This window comes from Durio zibethinus, unplaced genomic scaffold, assembly GCF_047325235.1.
Source record: "Durio zibethinus cultivar Kanyao isolate XHJ-2024 unplaced genomic scaffold, ASM4732523v1 HiC_scaffold_300, whole genome shotgun sequence".
Lineage (NCBI taxonomy): Eukaryota > Viridiplantae > Streptophyta > Magnoliopsida > Malvales > Malvaceae > Durio > Durio zibethinus.
Window position 1 is genome coordinate 70,001 of NW_028322923.1, and position 15,000 is coordinate 85,000.

Below are 15,000 nucleotides of genomic sequence, written 5' to 3' on the forward strand. Positions count from 1 at the left end.
AATCCAATTGAATTGCATTCAATTGGATGGTACCAACGAAATCGAGTGCTAATCCCCATTTCTTATTGAATTAACCGATCAACTTGCTGTCGAAGATTTTTTTTATTAGAAAATTTTCGAAAAAAAAAATTGACATATTTCACTTTATTTTATTATGAGAATAAATCCTACTACTTCTGTTCCTGGAGTTTCCACGCTTGAAAAAGAAAATCTGGGACGTATTTCTCAAATCATCGGTCCAGTACTGGATGTAGCCTTTCCCCCGGGCAAGATGCCTAATATTTACAACGCTTTGGTAGTTAAGGGTCGAGATACCATCGGTCAACAAATTAATGTAACTTGTGAGGTACAGCAATTATTAGGAAACAATCGAGTTAGAGCTGTAGCTATGAGCGCTACAGATGGTCTAATGAGAGGAATGGAAGTGATTAACACGGGAGCTCCTCTAAGTGTTCCAGTCGGCGGAGCGACCCTAGGACGAATTTTTAACGTGCTTGGGGAGCCCGTTGATAATTTAGGTCCTGTAGATACTCGCACAACATCCCCTATTCATAAACCTGCGCCCGCTTTCATACAATTAGATACAAAATTATCTATTTTTGAAACAGGAATTAAAGTAGTCGATCTTTTAGCTCCTTATCGTCGTGGAGGAAAAATCGGACTATTTGGGGGAGCTGGGGTAGGTAAAACAGTACTCATTATGGAATTGATCAACAACATTGCCAAAGCTCATGGGGGTGTATCCGTATTTGGCGGAGTAGGTGAACGTACTCGTGAAGGAAATGATCTTTACATGGAAATGAAAGAATCTGGAGTAATTAATGAACAAAATCTTGCGGAATCAAAAGTGGCTTTAGTCTACGGTCAGATGAATGAACCGCCAGGAGCTCGTATGAGAGTTGGGTTGACTGCCCTAACTATGGCGGAATATTTCCGAGATGTTAATAAACAAAACGTACTTCTATTTATAGACAATATCTTCCGTTTTGTCCAAGCGGGATCCGAAGTATCTGCCTTATTGGGTAGAATGCCTTCCGCTGTGGGTTATCAACCCACCCTTAGTACCGAAATGGGTTCTTTACAAGAAAGAATTACTTCTACCAAGGAGGGATCCATAACTTCTATTCAAGCAGTTTATGTACCCGCGGATGATTTGACCGACCCTGCCCCTGCCACAACATTTGCGCATTTAGATGCTACTACCGTACTATCAAGAGGATTAGCTGCCAAAGGTATCTATCCAGCGGTAGATCCTTTAGACTCAACGTCAACTATGCTCCAACCTCGAATCGTTGGAAAGGAACATTATGAAACTGCGCAAAGGGTTAAGCAAACCTTACAACGTTACAAAGAACTTCAGGACATTATAGCTATCCTGGGGTTGGACGAAGTGTCCGAAGAGGATCGCTTAACCGTAGCAAGAGCGCGAAAAATTGAGCGTTTCTTATCACAACCCTTTTTCGTAGCGGAAGTATTTACTGGTTCCCCGGGGAAATATGTTGGCCTAGCAGAAACAATTAGAGGATTTCAATTGATCCTTTCCGGAGAATTAGACGGTCTTCCTGAACAGGCCTTTTATTTGGTAGGTAACATCGATGAAGCTACTGCGAAGGCTACGAACTTAGAAATGGAGAGCAAATTGAATAAATGACCTTAAATCTTTGCGTACTCACCCATAATCGAATTGTTTGGGATTCAGAAGTGAAAGAAATCATTTTATCTACTAATAGCGGACAAATTGGCGTATTACCAAATCACGCGCCTATTGCCACAGTTGTAGATATAGGTATTTTGAGAATACGCCTTAACGACCAATGGTTAACGATGGCTCTGATGGGTGGTTTTGCTAGAATAGTCAATAATGAAATCACTATTTTTGGAAAGGATGCGGAAAAGGGTAGTGACATTGATCCACAAGAAGCTCAGCAAGCTCTTGAAATAGCGGAAGCTAACTTGAGGAAAGCTGAAGGCAAGAGGCAAACAATTGAGGCAAATCTAGCTCTCAGATGGGCTAGGACACGAGTAAAGGCTATCAACGCGATTTCGTAACTAGTTGGTTAATCGAAAGAATTTCCGTATAAACAGAACTTTCGTTTCTACATCCCATTTTTATTCTGCTGATTAAATAGAATCAAATACAATCAAAAGTGAAATAGTGAAATTTGATCTAACGAAAAATTTGAAAATTGAAAACGGAAATAGAATAGGATGAAAAAGATAGAAAATCAATAAAAGAAGGTGGGTAGAAAAACTTATTAGACACCGGGATCAATGGTATCTAATAAGTTCTACCTACTATTGGATTTGAACCAATGACTCCCGCCGTATGAAAGCAATACTCTAACCACTGAGTTAAGTAGGTCATTTATTATCATAAGGAATCATAAAGAGAAAGAAAAGGGACCTATCACATCGATGGATTATAAATCCGATATTACTTCTAAGCAATACCAATCAAACCGACCAAAAAGGTATGATTATGATGTTGGATCATGTAATATTCATCTTGACAAGAAATTATCTAAATAATATGATAAAATATGTATCACAAACACAAGGGCTATAGCTCAGTTAGGTAGAGCACCTCGTTTACACGCGCGCCAATGTTTTTCAGGGGAGTCTATCATGCAATCAAAAAAAATTGATCCTTTTGAGAAATCGATGTCTTACTCCATTACTTTGAAGGAACAAAACAAGAGAACAATAGCCTGACAAATGGTTTGGTTCGATTCGGGTGCCGTTTAGGCAGGAGCAGGATCCGAATCGAACCTATCATTGATTTGAGATATTGATAGGGCGAATACCCAGTCTATTCAATGCTAGGCATAATGAGTATAAGGACCTCAAAAATTCTCTTTTCGTCCTATGAATCTTAAGGTGTATGAAGTTTCATCTTTGATTTTTTAATCAGGATGATAGAGACTTCATTTAACTTAGGTTGATCTAGGCCAGAAGCAGACCTACGTCAAGATAAACTTTCCCTTCTTTGAAACACTTTGGTAGTGCTCCTGTATCAGTAATGAATCAGAGCACATGGAACCATCTTCCTTTTTTTTCTAAGAGAAAAAATATATATATGGTAGACTAACTGATATTTCTATCAGTTAATGAAAGAGCCCAATGCAAAAAAATGCATGTTGGGTCTTTGAAATAGGTCGAATCATTTTGATAATAATCAGTTCGATCTGTTTTACCGAGAAGGTCTACGGTTCGAGTCCGTATAGCCCTATATTTTATATTTTTATTTTATATTTTATTAATTTTTATATTTTATTAATTTTTATATTTTATTAATTTTTATATTTTATTAATTTAAAATATTTATTAAATTAATAAAAAAATATTTATTAAATTAATAAAAATGAAATGAAAATAATATTCTTAAAACTAAAGCAAACTAAAACAATAAAGAATATCCAAATACAAATAAAAAAAGTTGTATAGTTTTTTTCCTAATTATTGTATTCTTTGTTGATTGGAACTGGTCGCTTCCAGTTGCTTGGTTAAAATCATTCCCATAAGCTCGCTCACAGGGAGATCGCTCAGAAACTGAAAACAAAAGCGCATTTCAACAGAATCTCATAAATATATATAATATATATTAAATATATATATATAGATAATATATATATAGATAATATCTATAAAAAGATATAATATCTATAAAATATAGATAGAAAATAAAAAATGTATTCTATATATAACTATATATAAATTTATTCTATATTCTATATATAACTATATAATATACTATATAATATATATATAAATTTATTCTATATTCTATATATATTCTATATATATAATAGATAATAAGATAATAGAAAAGAGAAAAGGTTTTTTTTTTTTTTTTTTATTTCTAATACATATTAGATATTAGTTATATATTAGAATTCCTTTTATTTAGAAAAATACGAAATGAAGTGAAAACAAAAAAGTTTTACTTGTTTTGGATTTGTATAGTATTCTACTATACTATATAGTAATAGTATAAATATCTATGTAATAGTATAAATGTAATAGTATAAATATCTATTTATACTATTACTATACAAATTAGTACTATATCGAATACAAATTAGTACTATATCGAAATTAAATCGAAATAAGTGAAATGTAAATAGGATTAATTCCAATCAATAAATCTTAAAACGCAACAGCAAACAAACGAAACTAGACGATTCGATCAAACTGAATTGTTGGTTTGACTAAACAAACAGTTGTGGATGACTTGACAATGAATTCCAGGTCGAATCGACTAATCCGGTCTATTTTTCACATTCATAGGAGTTCGTCTATGTTTCTGCTTTACGAATATGATATTTTCTGGGCATTTCTAATAATATCAAGTGCTATTCCTATTTTGGCATTTCTAATTTCTGGAGTTTTAGCCCCGATTAGAAAGGGTCCAGAAAAACTTTCTAGTTATGAATCGGGTATAGAACCAATGGGCGATGCTTGGTTACAATTTCGAATCCGTTATTATATGTTTGCTCTAGTTTTTGTTGTTTTTGATGTGTGAAACGGTTTTTCTTTATCCATGGGCAATGAGTTTCGATGTATTGGGGGTACCCGTATTCATAGAAGCTTTAATTTTCGTGCTTATCCTAATTGTTGGTTCAGTTTATGCATGGCGAAAAGGAGCATTGGAATGGTCTTAGTTCCTGAATATTCAGATAATAAAAAGAAAGAAAAAAGTAAAAATAATAATAACATTGAGTATGAATTCCATTGAATTTCCCTTACTTGATCGAACAACCCAAAACTCAGTTATTTCAACTACATTAAATGATCTTTCAAATTGGTCAAGACTCTCCAGTTTATGGCCGCTTCTTTATGGTACCAGTTGTTGCTTCATTGAATTTGCTTCATTAATAGGCTCACGATTCGACTTTGATCGTTATGGGCTGGTCCCAAGATCGAGTCCTAGACAAGCGGACCTAATTTTAACAGCTGGAACAGTAACAATGAAAATGGCTCCCTCTTTAGTGAGATTATATGAACAAATGCCCGAACCTAAATATGTTATTGCTATGGGCGCGTGTACAATTACAGGAGGGATGTTCAGTACTGATTCTTATAGTACTGTTCGGGGAGTCGATAAGCTAATTCCTGTGGATGTCTATTTGCCGGGCTGTCCCCCTAAACCCGAGGCAGTTATAGATGCTATAACAAAACTTCGTAAGAAAATATCTCGCGAAATCTATGAAGATCGAATTAGATCTCAACAGGGGGATCGGTGTTTTACTACCAATCACAAGTTTTGTCTTGTACGCAGTACTCATACTGGAAATTATAATCAAGGATTACTCTATCAACCACCATCTACTTCAGAGATTCCTCCTGAAACATTTTTCAACTACAAAAGTTCAATATCTTCCCACGAATTAGTGAATTAGGTAGGATTCAGAAACAGAATAACAAACAACGAATTAATCTTCATAAATTCGATTTCATCGTAAATGTGAAATACTTATCTTATACAAATTACAAATAAAAAAGAAAAGTGCGGGAGAGATAAAAAAGATGCAGGGCCGTTTGTCTGTTTGGCTAGTCAAACACGGGCTAGTTCATAGATCTTTGGGCTTCGATTACCAAGGAATAGAGACTTTACAAATAAAGCCCGAGGATTGGCATTCCATTGCTGTTATTTTATATGTATATGGTTACAATTATCTACGTTCCCAATGTGCTTATGATGTAGCACCAGGCGGACTGTTAGCCAGTGTGTATCATCTTACGAGAATAGAGTATGGTGTAGATCAACCGGAAGAAGTATGTATAAAAGTATTTGCTCCAAGGAGTAACCCTAGAATTCCGTCTGTTTTCTGGGTTTGGAAAAGTGCGGATTTTCAAGAACGAGAATCTTATGACATGTTGGGAATCTCTTATGAGAATCATCCACGACTGAAACGTATCTTAATGCCCGAAAGTTGGATAGGGTGGCCTTTACGTAAGGATTACATTGCCCCCAATTTTTATGAAATACAAGACGCTCATTGAATGATAAGAAACTAATTACAACTTCAAATATTCAAGGAATATTTGTACATTCTCTTCTAGCTCAAACGGAGGAATTGAGGTTTCATTCGTATTCTTATGGATAGGCTAATAAATAAAAAGAAATAAAAGACAATACATCATTGAAATTCTCGATTTTTGAAGATACCTTTTTATTTTATTTCGGACGAGCCGAGACAATAGGATGAACAACAAGGGTTCTATACCGTGAACTTTGTATCGCGCACATCACTTAGATGAACTCTAGAGAGTCACATAGAAAGGAATGAAGAAATGGAATATGAAAGAGAATACAAATAAATAAATGAAAGGGAATCGGATTCTATTTGTACTGTAGCTGAGATGAGTCTTGGTTATTTCTATCCTTGAACTCCTCTAGACCAGACTTTTGGTTGGGCCTTTCAACCAACTATTTTAATCTTTTTTTTTAATTAAATATGTATGAAGTATTAACATTCTTTTTGAATGTGAGGAGCCACAGCGTGAACAAATAAAAAAGAAGAGGAAAGATAATGAAATTTTTTTCTTTTACTACATTATTTATTTTTTTTACTACATTATAATTATAATAGACTCTTTGCTCATCTAAAAAATAGAAACAAAAAAAAAAAAAAAAATAAATAAAGAGAGGGTTTACTTCCAGATAGCTAGCTAGATAAGTATGTATTATGTCGATCTATATCAATTAATTTGTAGAGTAGATACTCATACAAATTAATCATACGCCGAGAACCAGATTTGAACTGGTGACACGAGGATTTTCAGTCCTCTGCTCTACCAACTGAGCTATCCCGACCATTACCGACGCATTATCCTCATAATACTAGATGACTTGGGTCTATGTCACTTAAAAATGAAAACAAAAAAAAAAACGAAAAAGTATTAAATTAAAAGGGGAATTTCTTGGATCTTTAAAAGGAAGACTTTGTAAATTTCAGTATGAGTAATGATATGGATTATGAATCATTCAAATAGGTATTCCTTGCTCAAGGGTGTTGATTTGTACGTATATCATATATATATCACAATATATCATATCACAAGACTTGTGATAAGAGAACAAAATTCTGCTAGGATACGCTTGTAAAATGGAAAAGAATAGGATGAATGAGAAACATAAGGAACTTTGAACCACTAACAAAAAGGGTAGGATAAAATAAATAGATAGCAAACGGGCTTTTTGGGGTTGGGGATAGAGGGACTTGAACCCTCACGATTTTTAAAGTCGACGGATTTTCCTCTTACTATAAATTTCATTGTTGTCGGTATTGATATTGACATGTAGAACGGGACTCTATCTTTATTCTCGTCCGATTAATCAGTTTTTCAAAAGATTTATCAGACTATGGAGTGAATGATTTGATTAATGAATATTCTATTCGATTCTTTCTTCAACTTGGAATCGATTCACAACAATTCTTTTTATTTTTCATATAAATTGATTTTGCATATAAATAAAAAAAATACGGGTTCGAGTCGTCTTTTTTGGTTTTTCATTAGTATACCTATTTATTTTATATTTTATATAGGTATATCTTGCATCCTTTCTGGAGTTTCGATATAAGGATTCCTTTACCAACAGTCAACCCCATTTGTTAGAATAGCTTCCATTGAGTCTCTGCACCTATCCCTTTTTTATTATTCTCGCTTGTTGAACCTTTGTTTATTTTCGTAAAATAATAGGATTTGGCTCAGGATTGCCCATTTTTCATTCCGGGGTTTCTCTGAATTTGAAAGTTATCACTTAGTAGGTTTCCATACCAAGGCTCAATCCAATCCAATTAAGTCCGTAGCGTCTACCAATTTCGCCATATCCCCTTTGTGTCTTGAGATTAGGATCTCATTAGGATGCACTTCCTTCCCCCTTTCTCCTTCCCTTCCTTTCCCCTTTCTTTCATTTATTTATTTTCTTTCTTTTTATGCGAAAACCGTTGAATTTAGTATTGAATTTAGTAGATATAGATACTGATTCTTATATCGAAGGGTCTTTACCTATTTTATTTCTTGTTTGTTTATCTTCTTTCGTCTCTATCGGAGACCCGTATTTATTTGGTCCAATCAGAAAATATTTTATCATTTCTGTATTCGCAATTCAATATAGATGGATATTCCATAACATATATATGCCCCCCTTACTCTCAGTTTTCTCAGGCAATTTACTCGAACGGTCGATTTTTTTTTTTTTTTTCGTCTTAGCTTCCGCCTTTATGAATGAAAACAAAAGAAAGGAGTCTCTCATCTCTCATTATGATCTGGATTTCATTTCTATGGGTTGCATCTTTTCTTTTTTCTTTAATTTTATTTTTATTCTTATTCTTTTATTAGACTATCCTATATAACCATAATAAGATAACTAAAAAAATAAAAATAAAAATGAAAATTGAATTTATTCATTATTAAAATTTATTCATTTTAAAATTTATTCATTATTAATTATTTATTTTCTAGTATAATAGCATAATAGCTAGAACTAATTATTCCATTCATTTCTATTTCGACTTCGAAGATAATTCGAATTAGTTAGTCTAAAAAACAAAGTTTCATTCTAATTATTTAGACTTATAACGTATCATTTATATAATGATAATATATATATAAATTATATATAAATATAAATTATATATAAATGCATAAAAATATTTTCACTATAATTATCTAATTATTAGACTCTATTTATAATTCTAAACTAAATATAAATAAATTAAATATATATTAAATCTATATTAAATATAAATAAATATTAAATATAAATAAATTAAATCTATATTAAATCTATCTATCTATATTAAAATTAAATCTATCTATTAAATTAAATCTATATCTATATCTATATAAAAAAAAAAAATTATATATAATTTAAATGTAAAATATACTAAAAATATACTAAAAAATACTAAAAATATAAAATAAAAAATATAGTAATATTATACTTAGTATACTAATATTATACTAATATATATATAATACTAAATTATATATATAATACTAAATAGAATATAATACTAAATAGAATAGAATACTAAATAGAATAGACTAATAGAATAAAGATAACATATAATAAAATAAATATAAAATAAAAATATATAATATAGAGATAAATAATAAATAATTATAAAAATTATAAATATATTTATAATTTATTTTTATAATTTTTATAATTATAATAAAATTAGAATTAAATTATAATAATATTATTATAATTTAATATTATTAAATATAATGTTATTAAATATTAATATGATTAAATTAAAATATGATTAAATTAAAATATCATTTTTAATATGATTAAAATATAATCAAATAGAATGATTAAAATATAATCAAATAGAATTATATTATTCTATTCTTAATTATTATATTCTATCAATATTAGATTGAATATTAGATTGAATCTACCATTATTATATATTATTATATATTATTATATATCATTATATTAAATATGATTATATTAAATATGGCATAAATTATGTATGGCATAAATATGGCATTTAAAATTTAAAATTCTAGTTTTTCTAAATTCTAGTCTATAATTCATATTAATAATTCATAGTAATTATGAATAACTAATAGATAGTTAATAGATAAGATCGTAATAGTTTGCTGAATTCCTATGGATACAAAATTTCTATTATTTGAGCCCGCTTAGCTCAGAGGTTAGAGCATCGCATTTGTAATGCGATGGTCATCGGTTCGATTCCGATAGCCGGCTTTCTCTATTTGTTTGCTTTTTTACTTTTTTACATGATTGATAATGTTTTTTTGAAATCAAAGAACATTGAAAAAGCTTTTTCCCCTTTTCTTTCCAAAGGTCAACGATCCGTTTATTATGTCGTAGAAACTTTCAATTAGGAATAAAATTGGAGGAGTTAGATCTTTGCAGAATAAATCAAGAAAAAAAAAAAGGAAACTTTTTTTGGTTTAATTTTTAGATTTTAATTTTTATATTTTATATTTAATATATATTTTATATTTAATATATTTATATATTATATATATTTTATTTTAATTTCTATTTTTTGTATACATTATATACAATATACATTATATACAATACAAAAAAGTATGGATATTGATCCAATTCATCTCATTAATATTTGTAGTACAATCCTTCAGTCGATTTCGCTTCATTTAGTTCAGTTTTAATTTAGGTTTATGAAATTTCAATAAAATTCAAATTAATAAGGAGTCTTTATGTCGCGTTACCGAGGGCCTCGTTTCAAAAAAATACGCCGTCTGGGGGCTTTACCGGGACTAACTAGTAAAAGTCCTAGAGCCGGAAGCGATCTTAGAAACCGATCGCGCTCCGGTAAAAAATCTCAATATCGTATTCGTTTAGAAGAAAAACAAAAATTGCGTTTTCATTATGGCCTTACAGAACGACAATTACTTAAATACGTTCGTATTGCCAGAAAAGCAAAAGGGTCAACAGGTCAGGTTTTACTACAATTACTTGAAATGCGTTTGGATAACATCCTTTTTCGATTAGGTATGGCTTCAACTATTCCTCAAGCCCGCCAATTAGTTAACCATAGACATATTTTAGTTAATGGTCGTACAGTAGATATACCAAGTTATCGCTGCAAACCCCGAGATATTATTTCAGCGAGGGATGAACAAAAATCTAGAACTCTGATTCAAAATTATCTTGATTCATCCACCCATGAGGAATTACCAAAGCATTTGACCCTTCACACATTACAATATAAAGGATTAGTCAATCAAATAATAGATAGGAAATGGGTCGGTTTGAAAATAAATGAATTGCTTGTCGTAGAATATTATTCTCGTCAGACTTAAACCTAACTAAAATAACAAAACAAGGGTTCTGCTCCCTTTTCACCTGAGTTAAGGTTAAGTAAAGGAAGACAGGGTAAGGGATTTGATTCGGAAATTTTATTTTTCTCCTATTCATGTATGATAGATCCGTAGGTAGATTTTCATCCCCTGTACGCTATTTTACGTATTCCGTATTAAAAAGAAATTGGGAATAGAGAATCTATATCAAAGAAGGGTCTAACTCTTTAGTATCTGTTCTTATTTGATTTGATACATTGTAGTCAGTTACATTGGCGAATTAGGTGAAGGTGCGGAAAGAGAGGGATTCGAACCCTCGGTAAACAAAAGTCTACATAGCAGTTCCAATGCTACGCCTTGAACCACTCGGCCATCTCTCCTACATAATTATTATGGCCGATAACCCGAGCGAATAGCGAGTTATTCATATTAGATTGTTCGAGAGGTACGAACAATATCAATTCTAACTAGAAAACTAGCTATAAAAATAGAAAACTTTTCATCACTTTTTTCAGCACTTTTTCTTTAGCCTCCCGACTCGAAGAAATTTTTTTGTGAGGGGGCTGTTAAAAATAAATAATATAATACGATAAACATATACCATATATATCTATTCATGTTTGCGAAAAAGGCACTCCCATCTTTTTTCTGATATTTCTACCGGACTGGATTAAATCAATGAATTGAAACGAATCAAATCAATCGATTGGTTTTTTTTTTTTAGACTATGCTTAATGGATATTTTTAGTTCATAATTCTCTTTAGACTCTAATTCCCCATTTCTATAAGAATTCTAAAATTCTTTTCCAGTTTTAGATCTCTCAACAACAACCTCTTACTCTGTAAATCTATTACAAATTCATAAATCCTCTAAGGGATTTTTATATTTGATTATATGTTGTATACCTGCTATGCACAAAACACAAAAAAGGGCAGTTATTTTATTTTCATCATAGAACGATTATTCGATTATTTTTCCTCTTTTTATCATAATTTAATCAAAACTTCTCTAATTTTGCTAATCTATCCTAATCCGTAGGATAAATTTTTTGATTCTTCAACTTCGATGAAATCGTAATAATTCTTTTTTCTTTTTATATTTTATTCTTATACTAATAAATTCTTATACTAATAAATTTGGATGAAATAAAATAGGATTCAAATATTTCTTTTTTTTTTTTTTTCTTGATTCCTGCCAAAAAAATTGAAGTAAAGTAGAGGGCTATATCTTTTTTTTTTTTTTTTTTATGGAATGGGTCTGCTTTTATGTTATTTCGTACTGTACGCTTCCTTTGTTTGTGAGATCCTTTTTTTTTTCTCACGAAGGGGTAATGAAAAGAGTTATAGAATGGATTGCTACCTATGCCTAGATCGCGGATAAATGGAAATTTTATTGATAAGACCTTTTCAATCGTAGCCAATATCTTATTACGAATAATTCCGACAACTTCAGGAGAAAAAGAGGCATTTACTTATTACAGAGATGGTGCGATTTGATTATTATTATATAATTATAATTATTTTATATATTTTAATTATTTTATATATATTTTTTTTTTTATTTTTATTTTACCGCTCTTAGTCTTAGGAAAAAGACACATGATTCGGAATAGAAAAAAAAAAAAAAAGACTATTGAAAAAAAAAAAGAAATCTACGCTTGTTGAAGGTGAAGTTTATAAATAAAGCAATTCCTTCTGTCGTGTATCCCCGATTAATGCAACCTCAGATGCTTCAATTGTTGATTCGAGTATTGAGCGAAAGGTTACACCTATGGGTCTGTATTGTGGGTCAACCCTACTACACTAGTACCAATAGGCGGCATAGAGGAAGAAGCACTACATCTAGGAATCAACAACACGAAAACTTTGTTATTGTTATAAAGGATTCCCTTTCCTTATCGGGATCGGAACTAAGAGAAATGGTTGGGACAACAAACATCCATCTTGTTCGTACTTTGGATACCCATATAACCATCGAAGATTGTTGAAGTGACTAATTCCTGGAAATTAAGGAGCGTTGAGAACAAAGAAATTGTTGGAGTTTACTTTATTTATCTAGTACGAACACGCTTGATGGTAAGAAAAGATCTTTTGCAAGAGGGTTGGCTAGAGATTTCTTGTAAAAACATTAGCCCCGCTCAGTTCATAATGACAATATTTCGACCTTTTTTTTAATTCCATGGATTATTCTCATTATGCACATAAAGGAGGAGCCGTATGAGGTGAAAATCTCACGTACGGTTTTGGAACGGAGAATTCGTTGAATCGAATGACGACCGTAACGGATGTCGGCTCAATCCGAAGGAAATTATGCGGAAGCCTTACAGAATTATTATGAAGCTATGCGACTAGAAATTGATCCCTATGATCGAAGTTATATACTCTATAACATAGGCCTTATCCACACAAGTAACGGAGAACATACAAAAGCTTTAGAATATTATTTTCGAGCACTAGAACGAAACCCGTTCTTACCACAAGCTTTTAATAATATGGCTGTGATCTGTCATTACGTGCGACTATCTCCACTATAGAAATAAAAAAAAAAAGGAAAGAAAGAGCAAATACGCTAGTAAATAAATACGCTAGTAAATAAAATAGGCTTTCTACATATTGCATCGTCCAAAAAACGATTTTTATCAGCTGTAACAAAAAAAGAAAAAAAAAAAAGAAACTTCATAGAAGTCAAAATATGAAGAAATATATATGCCTAGATACTTTATTCTATGGATAAAGGATCTAATTGATAGAGGAAGCACCGTAAAGATCAATTAGCGAGGTTTTGGGCCGATACAATAAAAATAAATAAGAACTGCTTATTTATGTCATGATATGAGATAAAAATTAGGAATCAACTTATGTAATAGAGCCGATCCCCTAAGTTATTGAGCAGCGGTGTAGCATCAGATCCCAAAGACAGTAAGTCTTTTTTATGAGGAAGAAGTCTTTTTCAAGGATTCTATATAAATTTATATATGATATGAAACCGAGATAGTTACCTTTCAGAAAAATCTAACGGACGATAATCCCGAAACGCCTATGCTTTATTTTTCTGAAGGTGGGAGAAAAGATAAAACTCATTATTAATTTAATCCAAATTAAAGTTTGAAACTCATGTAATTAACCTCTTTTGGTTAACCCGAGACAAATCGATAGGATCTATGAGAAATCTCATTCAATTGGATATATGGTAGGGTAAAAAAATGGGACACCAAAAGAATTGACTGCCGAGCCGTATGAGGTAGGAAACTCTCAAGTACGGTTCTAAGGGAAGGAATTGACCCGCCTATTCCGACCGGGGAGAACAGGCCATTCGACAGGGGGATTCTGAAATAGCGGAGGCTTGGTTCGATCAAGCCGCTGAGTATTGGAAACAGGCTATAGCGCTTACTCCTGGTAATTATATTGAAGCGCAGAATTGGTTAAAGATCACGAGGCGTTTCGAATAAGAACAAGAGCTCTCTGTTTATTTATTATTTTCGGATTAGAAATTCTAATTAGAAATTAGAAAATTCTATTACTATTAAATTCTATTCTTATTCTATTAAATCCATTTAATTAAATTACCTTACCATTAAAATTATTAAATTAGATTTTTTATTCATATTCAATTTGAATCTTTAAATATTAAAAAATATTAATTTAATTGGAATTGTTAATTGTGTAATTGTTTGTTTTTGTTGGACCCATCGGTCAGATCATTTCTCTCTCTCTGGGAAAAACCAATCAAAGAATTTCATTATATCCTTTCTAAAATCGTTCTATTTCGTCTGATATTTCGTAAGGATAAGTAATACACGGATATAGCAAAATAAAAAATATTTTCTTTTCTGCTTCTATTAAAACGAATAAAAACCCCTCGAATGACTCAATATCAATACTGGAGTATCCCTTAGTAATGAATGCTCACGCGAGTTGGGATAGAGTAATATTCCTTGTTCTATCTATGTAAGACAAAAAAAACTCCATCTAGGAACTTCTAATTAAGATAGGAATACAATACACAGGTTGCACAAAAAAATTGTTTTTGCACCAATGTAAGTAAAGTCCGGAAAAGGTTTTATAAGATTAAAAAAGGTCCGTTGAGCGCCTCATGGATATGTCATAATAGATCCGAACACTTGCCCCGGATCGACTTCCAGATCATAATTGCTCTAGTGAATAACTAAAGAAAAAATGGAT

General features: G+C 31.4%; 3 non-coding genes across 3 annotated transcripts; 1 reads left to right on the forward strand and 2 right to left on the reverse strand.

Moving 5' to 3' along the window:
- Nucleotides 1–6,744: 6,744 nt before the first annotated feature.
- Nucleotides 6,745–6,817, reverse strand: TRNAF-GAA (transfer RNA phenylalanine (anticodon GAA)). Its single transcript has one exon. It is a non-coding gene; the product is annotated as a tRNA-Phe (tRNA).
- A 2,843-nt stretch (nt 6,818–9,660) lies between these two features.
- TRNAT-UGU (transfer RNA threonine (anticodon UGU)) lies at nt 9,661–9,733 on the forward strand. Its single transcript has one exon. It is a non-coding gene; the product is annotated as a tRNA-Thr (tRNA).
- Nucleotides 9,734–11,111: 1,378 nt separating this feature from the next.
- Nucleotides 11,112–11,198, reverse strand: TRNAS-GGA (transfer RNA serine (anticodon GGA)). The gene has a single exon. It is a non-coding gene; the product is annotated as a tRNA-Ser (tRNA).
- Nucleotides 11,199–15,000: the final 3,802 nt, after the last annotated feature.